Genomic DNA, 19889 nt, shown 5'->3' on the forward strand with positions numbered 1-19889 from the left:
ATTTTACACTAGCAGCGTTCACCCCGCTTCGCTGCGGTCACCCCGGAACGCAATAAACTTTGTTACTTAGATAATTTTTACTTTTTCGCTTTCAAGTGATATGATAAAAACCATAGAAGATTGCAGTAAATCTTAACATTATATCGCCTGTCATTTATGTTAACCCGCCCCGCTTCGCTGCGGTCATCCCGGTGCTGGCATATTGTAAAAGTGTCTGTAAAAATAAGCAAATCAATTAAAAAATTTTAAACAGAAGATTCAAGCTATTTTCCGCTGTATATCGCCTGTCATTTATGTTAACCCGCCGAGTGACACGGTCATGCGGGTTGCATATAAATACGTTTATTTTTACCTATGATGAACTAATAACAAAGGATTTGTACGTTATGGACACTTGAATGGTCAATTATCTCAAGACACTGGTAATTAAAAATTAAAGTGATATGATAAAAACCATCTAGGGTCCAAATCCTAATAACCCCCCAAAAATGAAAGAAATTGGTTCAGCCGTATTAGCGTGATGAGCGGACAAAATATTGTACGTTCTCTTTTATATATATAGATTGTTAAGGAGTAACAGTTTGTAAAGTAACCTTCATTTTAAAGAACATAAAACAATATAGTTTGGAATACCAACCCTAAACAAAATTGCCACTAAGCTATTAGGTATATAGACTGTATACAGGGGCGCCCGAAGAAAATTTTCTAGACGGGAGCCCATCTCCATGGTTGCTATGTTACGTCTTTTATTTTATATACGTGGTTTGCTATATTACGTATACATTTTCGTGAGCCAGAGAAGGGGCCGAGCCCCGCCCTGCCCCCGCCTTCGGGCGCCTATGACTATGTATTCTCGTCTTCAGAATAAGTTTATCAGTGTGAAGTCATGCCTGAAGCTAACAGACGACCTGATTTAGTCGGGACATTCCTTCATTTCCGGTCATAGTCACGACTTTTTTTTTTTCAATTGAAGTCGGGACGCGGATGTGTCTCTATTTATTTTCCTCGGACATTCAGTTATTTTGTTTACGTAGTCATTGTTAGTTTTTCTTAGACAATTTATAAGGCTCATTGCTAACATAATTTAAATGATCACGTGGGCATATTCTATCCAAAAACAATAATCTTCCTTTTTTTTTAAAAAAATACAGAAATACAATAACTACTCCGTACTACTGGTAAACAATATCAAAGAAAATTGGAAAGCATTGCAATTTCATTTATATATCACATCAATAGCTCCGAGAGTTAAATACAAACTGCAGCAAGTAGAAGGCTTCTTTCCTGCGATGATGAGTTAGCATGGAACCTGAATTGCAGAATGGGAAGCTTATGTTGACTGTTAGAATTGGGATAGCATATAATTCAACATCATGGCGTGACAGAAACCATCTCAAAGTCTAGCTGTCTGAAAATTCATTGTACAGAGCTTACAGTGACTTCAAAGAGAGAATTCTAACGCTCACCACAGTAAATTTTCCGGAATACAGTTCATGATGTGAGTCAATAAAGAGTGAAAGTTTCAAATTGGTTAAGGATTAGGATTTTGATTTCTGGGCTTTCGGCATCTAAGGCCATTTAGCTCGTCACATTTTGAGGGATGACGTCCCTCGGCGAGCACACCATCCAGGGAAAGGGAAAGAAGAAAGGATTGGGGAACGAAGAAAGCGGCCTGTGACCTACAAGTTAGGTACCACACCGGCATTTGCCTGGTGTGAATGAGGAAAACCCAGGATAACCACATTCAGGGTGGCTGGCCGGAAAAGCGTTTTACACTTTTTCGACTGAGTGCCCCCACCGGAAATCGAACCTGGGACTGCTCGCACCGAAGGCGAGAACGTTAGCGACTAATCTACGCCGAGCCCCAAGTTTCATATTAATGTTATTATCCCATATTAATAGTGATAAACCTAAAATGTAATAATAATAATAATAATAATAATAATAATAATAATAATAATAATAATAATAATAATAATAATAATAATAATAATAATAATAATAATAATAATAATAAGCTGAAAGAAATGTCAAGATGTTGCTAAGAGACAAATTTCGCCGTGGAACAGAGTTCTCCCAGGATATTAATGAGCCAGAACGAAGTTTTAGTGCATCCCAGCTCATTTTAAATCGTGCTCTTTCAACTCAAGTTCCATGCTAAAACAAATGACCAACAATTATCATATTATTTGGAATTCTTGGCAATTACCATATTGCTGCTTTGTAACTTCATATCATTCAGTAAGGAAGTTTTATGGTAGCTTTAGTCTTGAGCTTTGTACTGACCATACGCAAATTTTCTGTTTGTTTATTATATTTCAAGGAATTATCAATATTAAGATTTATCTAACGTTGCCTTCTTTCCAAAGCAAAGAAGAATCGAAGATTTTGGGTGAATGATGCGGTTTTTTGCTTGTATCAAATTGAATTCATGCACCCAAAAAGTACATCTCCATAACATACTCCTCCCTCCATTCACTGCATTCACTGCATATATTCCATGTTATTGCAAGACTAGAAAGAATAAGATTGCGAGTAACTGTTACCATAAAAGATATTGTACTAGATCAGGCGCGCACTCACGGGGTCCACCAGGTTCGGTTCTCCCAAACTTCGTAACTCAACATACATGAGTACAATTTCTCAATAAAACTGTACATGTTTAACATGGAAATGATTGATGCAGCATGAAAATTTGATCTTATACTTTATCTGTACATTTTCGCTTATAAAAAACAATCTGATTCTGTCGTTTTGTTTCTTCTGAAAATATAGTTGGAAGCATTTTACAATGACTTAAGGTTAGTGTAAAGGGACAAATTTTAGTAGATGTCACTACAGTCTTCGTATCTCACCCATATATTTTTTTACCTTTCACGAAAATTTACAATTTATTTTGTAAATTTCAACCTAGAGACTTCAAATTTTTAGACAAGGAACTTCATAATCTATTAAAGAGAACAATCCGTGCCGATCTTTTATTTAGAATTTTCTGCATTGTTGAAACAGTTCCATTGTTAAAGGTTTGGATATTCATTTCAACAATCAAGCCATTTCAACAATGAAGAAAATTTAAAATAAAGAATCGGCACGGATTATTGCCTTCGATAGATTATGAAGTTCCTTTTCTAAATATTTGAAGTCTGTAGGTTGAAATTTGTAAGAGAAATCGTGAATTTTCGTAAAAGATAAAAAATACTTGGGAGAGATACGATGACTGTAGTGCCATCTATCGGCAAAACTTGTCCATTTAAACTAACCTTTATCGTCTTTTCGGGTGCAAAATAATACTCATGCAATGCTATAGACGTTGTGGCTTGCAGTATTGGATTTTCCCTCAAGCTTGTACCCCTCCCAACAGAAATTTCTGGGTGCACGCCTGTACTGGACTTACAGTCTAATTTCGTTGATCCATAATTGAAAAATATAAGTTTCAATGAATTTATGAATATTTGGAATTTATGAATGAGTAAATTCATACTAGATCAGCCAATGATAATTGCTAACAAAATTTATTATTTTTTAAAGATTTTTTTACATAAGTTTTACTATATTTACTTTGTATAGAGTTGAAAACAAGCATTCATTTATTTTTTTAGATGTTCAGTTTTCTTTTGATCAACCATTTGTATGGTATGTAAGTCTACCTTGCACTTCATAAAGATCTACGATAAAGGCTTTATCGCAAGCCTTTAGATTACGATTTACGATAAAGATTTACGACGCCCGTTATGTTAAAAAAAAAAACGCAGTGTTTGAAGATCCATAACGAAAAAAGAATGATACTCTCAGGTATCAAACTTTTTTTATTCTTTTTAAAGGAAATAGTAGACCACAACGGCTATAACTAACTAACTAACTAACTCTATGGCCTATGGAACCCGGAGGTTCAATGCCGCGTTCACAAAAACTCTCCAGTGACTTCTATCCTTAGCTAACTGCATCCAGTTTCTACTTTGCATTCCAATCTCTGCGAGATCCATCTTAATATTGTCTTCCTATCTGCGCCTAGGTCTTCCTAATGGTCGTTTTGCGATTGGTCTTCCAGTCAAGACTTTGAAAGCGTTTCTGCTTTATTCCATTCTAGCTACATGACCTGTCCACCTAATCCTCCTAGACTTGACGACCCTAACAATGTTAGGTAAACCATATAAATTATGTAGTTCCTTGTTATGAAGTTTCCGCCATTCCCCATTCCCGTTCCTCTTGGATCCGAATATTCGTCTCAGGATCTTGTTTTCAAATACTCTCAGTCTATGTTCTTCCCTCAGAGTAAGCGACCATGTTTCGCAACCATACAGAACAACATGCGTGATTATCGTTTTGTATATTTTAAGCTTCAAATTCCTCGACAGAATTCGAGACAACAAGAGATTTTGAACCGAATAGTAACACGAATTCCCTGCCTTCAGTCTACATTTAATTTCTCCGTGAATAAGATTCTCCTCTGCTAATATTGATTCTAGATATTTGAAACTATCCACTTTATCAAAAGTATTATTTAATATTTTAACGTATCTATAATTTGCTGTATTCCGGTTCCGACGCACTTCTATGTATTTAGTTTTTTTCTGCATTTACTTCTAAACCCATGTCCCTGCAAGCATTTAATAAGATCTCTGCATTTCTTTCTCTATTGTTCTCCTATCATCACCTATTAAATTTACATCATCAGCATATGCCATAACATGGTGAATACCGTTCAAGTGTAGGTCCTGGTTGCTATCTTTGATTTTCCTTATAGCGTATTCCAGAACGAAGTTAAATAATAATGGGACAACGCATCTCCTTGTTTCAAGCCATTTTCGACGTGAAAGCTCGTGGACAAAAATTTTCCTACCCGGACTTTACTTTGGGATTCATTAGCTTTCTCGGTATTCCAAGTTCTGTAAGAACGTTGTATAATGTTTCTCTCCTAACCGAGTCGTGAGCCTTTCTAAAATCAATAAATAGTTGATGTACTGGGGCATTGTATTCCCACTTTTTTTTCGAGTATTTGGCGAATGGTAAATATTTGGTGGATAGTTGATCGATTTCGTCTAAATCCGCACTGATAATCTCCAATAATTTCATCTGCATATGGGGTCAGTCTTGCTAATAGAATATTTGAAAGGATTTTATATGATGTTGACAGAAGATAAAAGCCTCGATCATTATTACAGTCAGTTTTGTCCCCTTTCTTGTGAATTGGAACAATGATTGATTCTTTCCACTCTTGTGGCAATTTTTCCTTGTTCCAGATAAGGAGAATGAGTTTGTGTATCTTGTTCCACAATTTTTCGCCTCCAGCTAAAATTAACTCAGCCGGAATTTCTTCTTCACCCGGAGATTTGTGTTTCTTTAATTTCTTTATAGCGGTTTCTACTTCTATTCGGTTGGGTTCTGGAATATACGGTTCTGCGGTGTGTATCTCTTTTTCTCCACGCACACTAATTTTTGGTTGCGTGTTAAGCAAATCATCAAAGAAACCTTTCCATCTATTTAAGATGTTATCCGTGTCAGTGAGAACTGTACCGTCAGATTTCTTTAATATATAGGCACGAGGTTGATAGCCTTTCTTAAATTCGTTGATTCCCTTATACATGTCCCGGATGTTTTTATTTTTACTATTATCTTCAAGTTCGTTAATTTTAGCTTTCAGAAAATCATGTTTCTTTGTTCTAAAAGTTTTGGAAGTTTCCCGCCTGATATCTGCGAAATTTTGTGTAGTCATTTCATTCGGATTTTGTAGCCAGAGTAATTTTGCATGTTTTCTCTTCTCTGCTAGTTTTATGCATTCCACAACGGCTATAACTAAAGAAAAAATAACGATGAGTCTTACTTCTTTCTTTAAAAGTTTTAATTAAAAAAAAAGACAATTTGCATTGCTTAAAGTTTTAATTTTCAACATCTTTTAAAGGTATTCTAGTGTAGTAGTTTTAAATGTGAGCTGGACTTAAAATATTGCACATTTAATTGTCTTTTACATTTTAATTAGGGATACTGTCTCCCTCCTACATTATTTAATGTCTATCTAGAACGAAAGAAAGCGTGTTAGAAATGAATGAGAGAAAAGAACAATTTTAAATATTATTAAAAAGAGGAAGAGAAACTGGTCGGGATATTGGTCAAGAAGGAACTGTATCATGAGGCACGTGGAAGTGGGAGTGGTGGCAGGAAAGAGAGGGAGAGGGCGAGGGAGACTAAAATTAATGAACGATATAAAAACATAAAAATCGTACGTGAAGACGAAGAGGTTAGCAGAAGTCTGTGGAGCACGGAAGCTTCTCAGTTGCAGCAAGTGACCTGCCAAGAATGGCAGAATACCTATAATGATGACTGCTGAATGAAGATATAGTGTTTATTATAAGCCTTTGTAAAGTGCAAAATATGCTTGCGCGCCTATATAAAATGACAGTTCAAAATAATATCGAGCATTTAAAAAAATCAATGAATGCTTATTTTCAACTCTCTAAATATAGTACAAATTTGTACACAAAAAATAAGTAACAATACATTTTGTCAGCAACCGTTTAATCTGAAATTGGGTGATTTCAAATGGACTGACTCGGAAATGAGGGTAAGAATTAAGACATTTTTTCTACCCTATGCATAACGCGAGGGGAATCTCAACCTATATTTGTTATTAATATAAGGTAAATAAATAATGAATCTCTGTACTGATAATTATATATTTGTCTTACGTATACCAACATATGCCATCTATATAATAAAATACTAGATTTATATGTTTGTCTCCAAAGAAAAGTTTGTTTTTCTCCAATCCTTTCGACAATGAGATCTCGAAAACCACAAATGCTAGAAACGTGCGTTTTCACTGGTCGATTCCAAATTGTGATAGATTGCCCAGTTCTAATTGAATATTTAAAAGATGGCAGTTATTTCTTTATTTCATATTTTAGGGGTACACTGGAAGTGTTGAAATTTTAAAAAAATGTAATCATCATACCCTTCCAACACAACGTATCTGCATACGGGAGTTGAACATCTCTCAGGCGTTTGTTTCATGGGCATATGATAATTAAATCGAAGGATGACAATTTTTCCATTCTAAGATGAGTCTTTATTGTTTGGAGTATTTGCCCAAAGAACACTATATATCACTGACATTATAATTAATTGCGTATGTAATGTATTTGCTTATTGCATATTGCATGCAAGAAGAAAAAAAAATACTTATCATACATGAATTTGAAACTCCAACCGGAAGTAAGTTCAATCTTGCAAGTGGTGTGAGATGTTCAAAAAATAATCGAAAAAGTCTCCCTTTTATGGTACCCCTTGCCGATTTCTTTTAATCAAAACATCTTTAATTTGTGTCTGTAAAGGGACATGTACAGATGTGAGGAATGACAAGGAGATTCGTGCTGATATGTGAATGATGCGCTGTGTAGAGAGTAGGGATGGACAAAACCGGTTTTTATAAAAACCGGAAACCGGTTTCTAGAAAAACCGACATGTCGGTTTTCTCCAAAACCGGTTCGGTTTTTCACCGAAACCGGTTTTTGGTGAAAACTTGGAAAACACATAAAACTATTTCTGTGGAAAGGGAATCGGTTTCCGGAGAACAACGAAACACTATTCTGGTCAGAAAAATATCAAATTTTGGAAAAAAAACGGAACCGGTTTTGAAGAAAACCGAAACCGGATCCGGTGAAAAACCGAACCGGTTTCGGAGAAAACCGATAGCCGGCTTCGGTGAAAACTGAACCGTAGAAAACCGTAACCGTTTCTTGAAAATTTTCAAAAACCGGTTTCGGTTTTTCTAAAAACCGAAAACCGAGAAACCTGTTTTGTGCTCACCACTAGTAGAGAGCGAGGTTCAGCTAGTTATATTTTAAAATGTTAAATTACTCATACACAATTATTGTGAATTCTTTGTTAAATCTTAATCTTTCGATTGACAGATGTGAATCGAAAGCGGTTCATCCATATCCTTTAGCCTAAAGGGTATAACTATAAGAAGTAAAACTAAAAATGTCATGACATGTGTACGGCTCTCCCCTCTCCTCATAATATGCCAAAATTCTTAGCAGTACATTCTGCTTTCAAGGAAAGGAGGTTTGTGAAATCGTAAAAGTCTATATTTTTGCTGTCACTACGTGAACAATACAAAGTTGTTTTACTTTATTATTTTTAATTGGATTTTCAGAGTTGTTGCTCGCCAGTCCGGAACACCAACTGCCAATAGAAAATGGATAACGAAAGGGATTTGGAAGAAAGTTTGATGCAAAAATCCCTTCCGAACAGAAACTGGCATGGCACAGTTGTTCCTGTAAAGGCTGAAATGTCATATTGGGAGAAAGCTGTTCCTCATGGACTGCCCAGGGATTTGTTAATGTAAAGCACAGGCCGGAAAATAGGATCAGTCTGCTGAGTAATTGGCGTTAAAGTTGATTAACTTAGTTTAATACATAACAAATGTCCTTATTGGATAAGGGATTAGATTTCTGGGCTTTCGACATCTATGATCGTGTTAGCCCGTCACTCATATGGGGGGTGACGTCCTTCAGCAATAACAGAAGTCAGGGGCTTGAAGAGGAAGAAAGGAACGAGGAAGGAAGAAAGCAGCCTGGTGTAAATGAGGAAAACCTAGGAAAATCTCACTCAGGTTGGCATGGCCTGAGAGAGCTGTTATATTTTTTCGACCAAGTGTCGTCACTGGGAATCGAACCCAGGACCGCTTGTACCAAAGGCGAGGCCGTTAGCGACTACGCTACGTGGGGCCACGTGACCTTATTGGAAACTAGCTATGACTCCAGACCTGAGTCTCATGTGAGTTGAGTTGAGTTGAGTTGATTTTAGCTTAGCGTCCCTTTCAGCAGCGAGGCTATATGAGACGTGGACCTAGTGATTAACGTGGAATCCGAACCACATGAGCTTCCGCCGGGAATCGAACCCGGGTCTACCACTCCAAAGGCGCGTACGTTAACCGCTTTGCCATGAGGGAGCTCTTGAGTCTCATGTGGTTTAAGTAGTACTAGAATAGGACATGTCTTAAAAATATATGTTCTTTCTTTTGCAGCTTTTTCAATTAGAACTTGCGCTTTAAAAAAAACAACGTCACTCTTTTAGACAGAAAAAAACGTTGTGTTTGTAATTTATACAAATAAAAATGGAAGTGACTATTTTTGTGATTTAATAACTCTTGAACGACCCGACGGGTCTCGATCAAATTTTCAACATAGATGACTTTCGGGCCTGGGAGTGTTTTTATCATTTTATTTTGACAGTCCAACTTAGGGAGGGGTGGAGAGAGGAAGAGAATCATATAAAACTGATCGGAAATGGCCGATATTAGTATCGAATCCATAGTTTTCTGAGTAACTGAGATGAACAGTGATATTTCCGATGCTGTTTAAATCGAAATTCAGCCCCGCAACTTGGGGGAGTGGGATATATATGAAAGTGATCGAAACTGACCGATATCAGAGAGTGCTTCAGTAATAGCAAAATGTGATTGACTAATGGAACATGTTACAAATGTTTCTTGTTTTAACCCAGGGAAGCAGGTAATTGATGCTAGTATGAAGACATATTTAGGCGTTTGTTGTATATAACTTGTTCTGCTCCTCAGTGAAGCTGGGTTATTTATTATAGAATGGTTAACTTTCAGAAGTATAAGCAAGATATTAGATAATTCCTATGAGTTTTTATGAAAAAAAAATCAATAGTAAAATATTCAACATTTGTAAAAACACGCTAGCATCACGTGTCATACGTTTTTCTTTTAAAATTAGAGGACCAAGATTGATTAACTGATTCGTGTAAGCAGTGGTGCTATATAAGACGAAACCTACAATTTAAAGGGGGATCTAAACCACAGCAGTTCTTCGATGCTTTTTCATTGGGAGTCAAACCCAGGATCTTGTGAACGAAAGACACACTCGCTATCCACTAGACCATGAATGACAGTTGAGGAGACCAAAATGTGTTCACACTACAAGATTAACTGAACTCTTGTTGAGACGCCATTGAGACATCGCTCTTGCATCTCTTAAAAATAACGAAGACTAAACAGAGGAAAAGAAAAATATTAAAGCAAAGGGCGAAACGCTAAAATGTGGAAAATATAATGCCCTAATCAATCATAAATAGACATCGAATTTTTATGCACATAAAATTCATGAAATATGCATGCAACTATGCTGCTAAATGTGTTAAAATATGCACTAACAATTCATTAAAAAGGAACATTTTCAAATATGCAGCAAACTTGTGACAAAGTTTTATACGTGAAATATAAATTTGAAAGTGAAAGTGTACCTTTCAGGGACTTCTCTTCAGATTTTTTTTAAAATGACAGTTACAGTTTATATACTCCTAACTTAAAAAAAAAATGACATTAAAATAAGCATAGTGATATGAGAACATTATCTCTAGTTTTTTTTTTCACACTTGTATTTTAGAGTGCATTTACTTTACATGAAATAGTACAAGTCTCACTTTTCTACAATTTTTCACTGCTCAAGAAAATAAAGTTTAGTTTCTAAGGATTTACTCCTTCCCGTAATTAGCCTTACAGTATATCACAAGATGCTTCTCTACATTTCTTTGTGTCAGTTTGTGACATTTGTGGCCAGAAAATGACCTGTTAACAAACATCAAGAGATGTTACTGGGCAATATTTATAGAGAGGACCAAGTTCAGTACCTATATTTTTTGGCAAGTAGAAATTTAACCCTTGAACGTATACTTTTCCATAACTTCAATTATTTTGTAGTCAGAGTTTTTTGGTAATAACGTTCGTCAGTTTTTTTCCCACACAGAGCCCAAATTTACCAGGAACTGACTTGAGCTCGTCCTGAACTTTATCAGCTAGAGCCAAGCATTCACTGAGCAGCATTCTTTGCGTCTCTTGTTTCTGAATTGATGTTGATACGATATTCTTTATCACTATAATTATCAGATTTCTCTTAACTTCTTGGCAGTTTAAGTGTATTTGTGCCCGGTCTGCTGATCGGTTGCTAAAATTATTGGTCCTCCACAAACTAGGCATTCTAGCACTCTCCCATGCAGAAAGCAGTTCTGTTGCATAGACAAGTAAATGCGTTGAAAATACAAACTAAAATTGGATTTATTCCATGCTATAAGCATACATCTGAAGCAAAAACTTACAATATATGCTATTAAGTACTAGCATGCGCTCTAACCTTTAAAATATGCATGCATTTATGTGCACTGTAAAACTTCAAATTTAAGTTGAATTATTGTTGTTAGAAATCTGTACCAAGTTTAACAGAGATGCATGTAAGCAAACAAAATTTGCATTTGCATAAAAATCCGATGTCTAGTCATGACGGTTGATCGATTTATGACGTCAGAGAATGCATTTCTGCTGCGGAGCAGTTACCTGAAAATCAGTAAGAGCTACAAATGAGATGGGGTTGGATGTTTCGGAGTGGTGGCTCTTGAGAGAAGTTACAGTGGTAAAAAATATTATTTTCTTTACAAGGTAAGGGAATTACTACAAAATTCATCGACACAAACAGTGTTGCCAGATCTGAAGATTAAAAAAATAGCAAGGTTGTGGTCCAAAAAGTAGCGGATTTGAGCTATTTGTAGCTCAAACAAAAAATTGTCAGATATCATATGTCAAATGTCTGAATTGACATTGATCAGGCGGCGACCGAAGTTTCGGACTGTTGGCGGTAGTGTATTAGGGCAAACTTCATACAGTACTACGTCAGCTGCAGTAGAACTGCAGTGTGCAATGAACTGGGCAGGTGGTGATAGTATAAAATGGGCGACTTATCTGATTTTCAAGGAGACATGTTTGCTTAAGTCAGTTTTGTGGGCTCTGAGATACACTTTTCAACGTCTACGTATGTTTTTTCTCTGTTATTTCTCACTTCTTGATTTCACTTGCTAAATTCTTTACCTGGAAGCCGTTAATTTTCGAATATTTATCGTAACTCCACTTAAGCATTATGTTAATACGGATAATGCAAGAACACAACTAAAGGGTGTAGCCGGATAAGGTGGTGAAAAGTGCCCTTACACGGACTGTTGTGATATTTATACCAAAGGTACCGCTTACCAAAAGATAACTTTAGCCAGCAAATCAACTTCAAATTCCTCCGTATTTCGAAGTTATTGTTGAAAATTCGAAAAAAAAAAATGTTCATATCTCGGAACCGATTTAAGTTACGAGGATGAAACAAAATACGAATATACTTTGTTTGAAGGACCTTACCGGAAAAAGGAACACTGTAGTTTGCTGTTCAAATTTCTAGCGAAAAGTTTCTAAAAATATTCGAATTCAAATATTTTTGCTTTATATTTGAGTGACCACCTTCTACTTTCCACCATAGAAGCAGTACTAAGCCACCTTTACTACATTTTGACCATGGTTTGATACTGGCGGCGCAACTTGGTATAAAATGAGGAAAACGCCAGAATGATAAGCAATCCGCATTACGTCATAAATGATTTGACCTGCACAAATACTCTCAGAAGTCAAAGATGGTTGAGTTTGAGTTTCTGACTTGTCATGAATGGCTCTACATGACGCTGTTTTTTTGTTGTTGTTTGTGTTTTTTTTTGTATGTATTTTACTCAAACATTAAGCCAAATAGGACCCCTTATTCATAAAGTGGTCTCGACTACTTTATGAATTGCGTAACGCCAAGAACTGCTTAAGACAAAACGTAGTTTTTTTAAAATAATTATTTCCTTTGAAACATGATTAACAATTAGTTTGTCCCAGTACAATATTATAACAATAAAACAACATACATAGTTGAACTGAACTGTAAGTTTGAATAACTAATATAGACAATTTAGTTATAGAATGAGCCATCAGGTAACTTATAATTTAGTCGATACTAAACCGAATTTTGCTACATAAAGGAAACCGCAACTAGAAAACTAACAAAATCTCGGTGAGTGAATTTTAACCTCTTATTAGGAGGAAACCGTGGTATTCGCGAACACTGAGGTAATGCAGAACACCTAAGTTTACGCCCAAGGAAGCTTGTTAGAAAACAGACGATTTTGCAGCACGCTAGCAGAGAGACCTGGAAAAGTGTAGCATAAATTTGATGACAGTCAGTTGTGTGGATTGCCAGGAAGAAGACGCTTTGTTGTTTTTGTCGATTCACTTATAACGTTGATTCAACAATCTGGGCAAAGTAAGTTGGCTCTTACCTTATCTATATTGTTACAGATAAGGCTATATATTCTCCTATATTTGAGCATTAGTTCTTTGTAATCTTACTAGCCTGTATGCAGTCAACAATTAGTTTCAACTATAACAATAAAATGGCGTCTCATGGGGAAATGCCAGACAGAATGTTTGTCATTACCCCGGAGTGTTCGGGATTGCCTTATGGTGTGAAGTAAATCATCAAAAATATTTATACATATATTTTTTTATTGAAAAGCAAGTAATAAGTTATAGAAATTGATTTGGCAAATAGATCATGTCTTGGTAATAAACATCATTAGCTTTAATAATTAGAATAGTTTGCTATATTTACTATTTGCTATATTTGATTCTTACAGTATGTTTGTAATTATAATTCTTATTAAAGATTTAAATACTAAATTACAGTATATTTTTAATGTATTTTAATGCCTTTTGCTTCTTTCGTAAAGGAAAGTTTAAAGTAAACAGTATGTTCGGGATTACCTCGACCACTGGGGCAATCCCGAACATAGGTACATTTTTAAAACATGTCACTGATTTGTTTTTAAAAAAAATGTTACTTTTTACTCTCCTCTGCACTTAAGTAAACAGAAAAAAAACTCCAAGTTCTATATATACAAGCAATCTTAATTTTATTTCTAAAAACAAAAGTGTTTTTTTATAATCAAAGATTAAGTGTTCGCTCCCCTACTATGTAAATAATTACTGTTCTATGAAAATGTGAAAATTTTCAAGTGAAATTTCTCTTACCTTTTGATATATTTCAAATTGAACATAGCTGATTCCTGAAAGATTGCACTGTTTGAAGACTCATAAAAACAAAGAAAGACTCTCAGACATACTAAACATTCTTAGGAAGTAGAATATCACGATACACATGTCTTAAAAATGTCTTTTAGTCTTCTTTAAAATGTCTTCTTTAAAATTTTTAGTTAAAAAATGTCAGTTTTCGTTTTTCGAATTTTAATATTCTACAAGTTTTTTTAGCGTATTTGTACTGCAGTAGGCTTAAATGTGTACAGAGTAAAGTATTATACATTTAATTTTCTTTCAAATGGTTTTCATTTGAAATCAATGTCTTTAAAAACAACAGAGTTATAGTGTTTACCACAAATCTTTGTAAACTGCAAAGTAGCTTTATGTACCTATACAAAATGGCCACTGAAAAGAAAACTTAGAAAAAAGAATGAATGAATGTTTTCAACTTACTAAATATAGCGTAATTTTGTGTAAAAATATTAAAAAAAAATTTTGTCAGAGCCATCTTTGGTTGATATGATATGGTAGAGACCTGCACAGGCCGAATTTTTCCCCAAAGTTTTGGAGATTTTCGGCCCGAGCCCGGCCCGGGCCCGATAAATTTTAAAAGTTTTTGGCCCGACCCCGGCCCGATAAATTTAAAAAAAATTAGCTCGAGCCCGAATCTTTCTCAAAATTTAGTACTAAATTTTACCTAACCCTCAGAAACATTTTCTAAACTTTGGTTCACAACCTGACGCTTGCCTCCCGAATGGTACCATTGCCTCCTAGAACTTTGCCTGTCATCGAGAGAACAAAAACTCCATTCCCTGTAACAAAAATCTAACTTAATTGATTTTTAGCATAAAGTGAAGATGGCAATATTGTTTAGCGACAGGCAAAACATTCCCACCCGTTCTTTTTATATTTTGAGTTCAGTGAAGGTCAAGGTCAGAGAATCAATTTACCGCATAATGCCTGCAATCCTCTATAGTGATAGGGAGCCGCTAAGCAACACAAACTGTAAATAGCTATTGCATTCTTTGTAACATTTTTCACGGACACACTTCTCCAACGTTTGGCTTTATTCTAATTATCGTTTAACGAAAGCCAATAATTATTAAAGAATTGCAATTAATCAGCCCCAGCCCAACCCTACCTGAAGAGAAATCAGTGTCGGCCAGCCCAAGCCCGGCCCGGCCCAAAGAAATAACAGTGTCGGCCCGCCCAAGCCCGGCCCGGCCCAAAGAAATAACAGAGTCGGCCCGCCCAAGCCCGGCCCGTGCAGGTCTCTATGATATGGATTTACCCTTAACGTGTGAAAGAGCAAAAATTTCAAGTAGAGTGAAATTTCCTGAAAACACGAGTCACGAGTTTGGAAGTTCTACAATTAGACCTGCAATTTCCAAAATTACAGAGGAACTTCTACTTAAATATCAGAAAATGAAGTGAAATAGTTACAGAGCGAAAGTACGGGGTATTGGAGTCAGTACTCTTCACGTGTAATTGTTGAAAATATGATAAATTTATTTAAATCATTTTCAAGTTTCTTTAATAAGGAATCTTCTTATTTTTATACATATATCTCTCTCTATCCTTTGTTTCGGTCAACTAAGGATTATCTTACTCAGTACCGTAACTTAGATTGTTTCTGGGGGGGGGCAATCATTAATATTTGGGCTCTCTAGAGAAAATTGGTTTGGATCCGATCGCAAAATTTGAAAATAGGCCCCTTCTTTTCATCTTTCTCTTACTCTTTGTGGGTTCCCGGAGCCTGTGGACCCTCCCACACGCCCCTGGACCCGTTCCATACACGATAATTAAGGGGACAATATTCACAAATCTCAAAGCCTAAATATTATTTTACGGCCCCTAATAGTTGACATTTTTTTTTTCACTGAAATGGGCCCACGACTCATTTTTTCTTTTTTTTTTTTTTTTTTTTACTTAACTTTCATGTGCTGTTTTGCTTATGTAATGTAGTAAACCTAAGAAAAACAAATCTCCGGGCGTAGACAAATTTCCGACTGAGAAAATTTTAGCTGGTGGCGAAAATTTGTGGAAAAAGATACACAAACTCATTCTCCTTATCTGGAACAAGGAAGAATTGCCATAAGAGTAGAAAGAATCAATCATTGTTCCAATTCACAAGAAAGGCGACAAAACTGACTGTAATAATTATCGAGGCATATGTCTTCTGTCAACATCCTATAAAATCCTTTCAAACATTCTATTAGCAGATGGCTCCATACGCAGATGAAATTATTGGAGGTTATCAGTGCGGGTTTAGACGAAATCGATCAACTCTCGACCAAATATTTACCATTCGCCAAATGCTCAAAAAGAAGTGGGAATACAATACCCCAGTACATCAACTATTTATTGATTTTAGAAAGGCTCACGACTCGGTTAGGAGAGAAACGTTATACAACGTTCTTACAGAACTTGGAATACCGAGAAAGCTAATTATATTAATTAAGATATGTTTAAATGAATCCCAAAGTAAAGTCCGGGTAGGAAAAATTTGTCCACGAGCTTTCACGTCGAAAATGGCCTGAAACAAGGAGATGCGTTGTCACCATTATTATTCAACTTTGTCCTGGAATACGCTATAAGGAAAATCAAAGATAGCAACCAGGGCCTAGAGTTGAACGGTATTCACCAGGTTAGGGCATATGCTAATGATGTAAATCTAATAGGGGATGACAAAAGAACAATAGAAAGAAATGCAGAGATCTTACTAAACGCTTGCAGGGCACGGGTTTAGAAGTAAATGCAAAGAAAACTAAATACACGGAAGTATGTCGGGACCGTAATACACCAAATTATAGATGCGTTAAAATATTAAATAATTCTTTTGATAAAGTGGATACTTTCAAATATCCAGGATCAATATTAACAGATGAAAATCATATTCACGAAGAAATTAAATATCAACTAAAAGCAGGGAATTCATGTTATTATTCAGCTTAAAATCCCTTGTCGTCGCGAATTCTGTCGAGGAATTTGAAGCTTAAAATATATATAACGATAATCACGCCTGTTGTTCTATATGGTTGCGAAACATGGTCGCATACTTTGAAAGAAGAACATAGACTGAAAGTATTTGAGAACAAGATCCTGAGACGAATATTCGGACACAAGAGGAAAGGGAATGGAGAATAGCGGAAACTTCATAACGAGGAACTACATAATTTATACGGTTTACCAAACATTGTTAGGGTCATCAAATCTAAGAGGCTTAGGTGGACAGGTCATGTAGCTATGATGGAAGAAAATAGAAACGCTTTCAAAAGTTTTGACTATAAGACCAATCGGAAAACGACCATTAGGATGACCTAGGCGCAGATAGGAAGACAATGTTAAGATGGATCTCGCAGAGATAGGAATACAAAGTAGAAGCTGGATCCAGTTGGCTTAGGATAGAAGTCAGTGGAGAGCTTTCGTGAACGCGGCATTGAACCTCCGGGTTCCATAGGCCATAGAGTTTAGTTGATGTAGCAAACCTGCTAGAAGCTTCATTTATAATTTCATGTTCGTATCGTATATGGAGTATGAAAATCTTGTCTTAAAGTGGGCCCCTCTCGAACGGCGGGAAGTTTCCATGGGGGAATTTGCCCCCTGTGTCTCCAAAGGTTACGACCCTGGTCTTACATCAACTATTTCCTCCAAACTTTTACATCTGCCCAGTAATCCTTCATTTGTAGTCGGTGTTATTTTTTCCTTCTCACAGTTCGTGTCTTTCCTTTTTTTCACGTACTTCTTAAGTTATTATTAAAAATCCCCTCCCCATGACGTTTTTCTGGACACGCCCTTGTTACAGAGTGGATATACTTGCCAACACCTGACTGCCAACACATCAAACACGTGGTGTTTGCAAGGAGGAACAATCGTTCCTCAATCAGTTAACTGTGTTTATACTTGTACCGTACCTAGTGTTCAAACAATATTTCCTATCCAGCTTGTTTGATTCTAAAGAGTACGCGTCAAGCTATATTGGAACACCTGTGCAAGAACATTGTAATAAACACTGAGTGTTTATATACAACAAAAGTTATAACAAATACTCATTCCGGAGCAGAAGTGATTTACAATGCGTCTGTCAGGCATTGTTTTTTTTTTTTTTTTTTTTTTTTTATGCACCTGAACCACAGAATTTTCGATCGAAGCAAAATTATTCTCTGAGCAGTTCAGAAGATCAATGAACTTGAAATGAAATAGTGCTATTTCTAAGAAAACACTGAAATAATCGTCACTGGGAAAGGTAATACAGTTATAGTGTAAAGAGTAGAGATGCAAAAAAGCCGGCTTTTTTGAATCGATGGTTTTTTTCACATAAAAAGCCGGCTTTTTTGGGAAAAAAACGAGAATTTTGGAAATTTTGGCTTTTTTCAACTTCATGATTTTTCTATCTATATAGCTTTCTTATAGTATATTCTATAGTTAGATAAGAATTCCATGACCTGAATGTCATATTTCGCTCTGAAATTCACCATCAAGATGGATGGAGCACATGTTTTACGAATTAAAGCTAACATGAAGAATGTAGTATTAGAGGGTAATTTTAGAGGCTATTTAACTTTATTTTAACTTTTGAGTTATCGACATCTTTTTTCTTCTCTAGTTTGTCATCCGTGTTTCATTTCTAAGAGCTTTTAGTACTCTAGCTTCTAGCGCAAAAGTTAAACTTGCCCGTTTTTCTATTTATCCGTCAAAGCGTACGTTTTTCAATATATCCGTCAAACCGTACTTCCACATTTCTGTTATACTGTAGCTGTGAAGTGATTTAGCATTAATTTTCCGGACACAACCTTGAATACCAATTTATACAAATAATCAGAAGCGGATTTAGAAAAGTACTTTAGGAGGGTTTTTTCTGATTGTTTCGTTTCCTAAAAAGTCCTAATTTTATTTGAGAAGTGCTTGAAGTTTATGAGTACAGGCATAACTAATATTTCGCTTCGTTTATATGTTTAGCAATAATCTTCCGGATACAACTTTAAAAATCATTTTATACTGAGAATCAGTGGCGGATTTAGAAAAGTATTTTGGGAAGGGTTTCTTACTAATGTTTAGTTTTTTTAAACATTCGTAATTTTTATTTGACGGGAGCTTAAAGTTTATGAGTAAAGGCATAAATAATAGATATTTCGTTTGTTGCAAACATTCCGTAACTTTGGGGAACGGGCTTCAGTCCGAAAGACCGCCCCCCTAACCTTCGCAAAACCGTCACTGCTGGTAATTAGTAATAATAACGATTTAAAAACAATAAAAAAGGAAGTCGCCCAACTCACAGTACACGCACTATTTCTACATTCACAGATGGAATGAAGAAAAGCTTTGTCAGAATGGTCGAATGCTGGTTGAATCCCGGACTTCCCGATAGAAGCTCAAAAGCTAATCACTCAGTCATGTTTGTTGTGCAGTTGTATTTAGCTTAACTTAAATATATTCCGTAGTTTTTTTTTGGGGGGGGGAGTTCCGTAATGATATGTTGAATCCCTCTTGTTAAAAATTCAGAAAACTTGAGGATTGGGTAAACTGTGATGGTGGTTCTATAAAACTTAACTGTAGAATTTCAAGAATATACAGAACCAAAAGCTCTAGATGTGGAGCCTTTAAGTGTATCATATAAATCTAAGTATTTCTCTTATGTTTTATTTTAATTTTATTTTGTTTCAAAAATAGGGTATGGAATATTTTGAAGTAAAAATACTACATACTATTTTGCTAGTTATTTGTGTATTCTTTAAAAAGAAGTGTTTACTTTTAGGGTTGGCTGGTTAACACCAACTTTTTTTTTTAATAACTGGTTTAAACCACAAAAATAAAAAGAATGAAAAATGCGAATCGTGTGAACTTCATGGTGACGTTTCCAGATATCAAACCACCTGCAATAGTTTTATTTCCCTTTCACCTTTTAATCAAGGTGTCCCATGTTCAACTCTCGGTCGAACCACAACCCTTCTTTCATGCGTAACCCAAGTAGCGGTTCGGATGT

General features: G+C 35.7%; 1 protein-coding gene across 1 annotated transcript in view; it reads right to left on the bottom strand.

The window, feature by feature from the left end:
- Gat (sodium- and chloride-dependent GABA transporter) overlaps positions 1-19889 on the bottom strand; it is a 212640-nt gene that overhangs the window by 63795 nt on the left and 128956 nt on the right. The gene's annotated exons all lie outside the window — the stretch shown is intronic.

The sequence above is a fragment of the Thermobia domestica genome, chromosome 6, assembly GCF_964235325.1.
Source record: "Thermobia domestica chromosome 6, izTheDome1.hap1.1, whole genome shotgun sequence".
Classification (NCBI taxonomy): Eukaryota; Metazoa; Arthropoda; class Insecta; order Zygentoma; family Lepismatidae; genus Thermobia; species Thermobia domestica.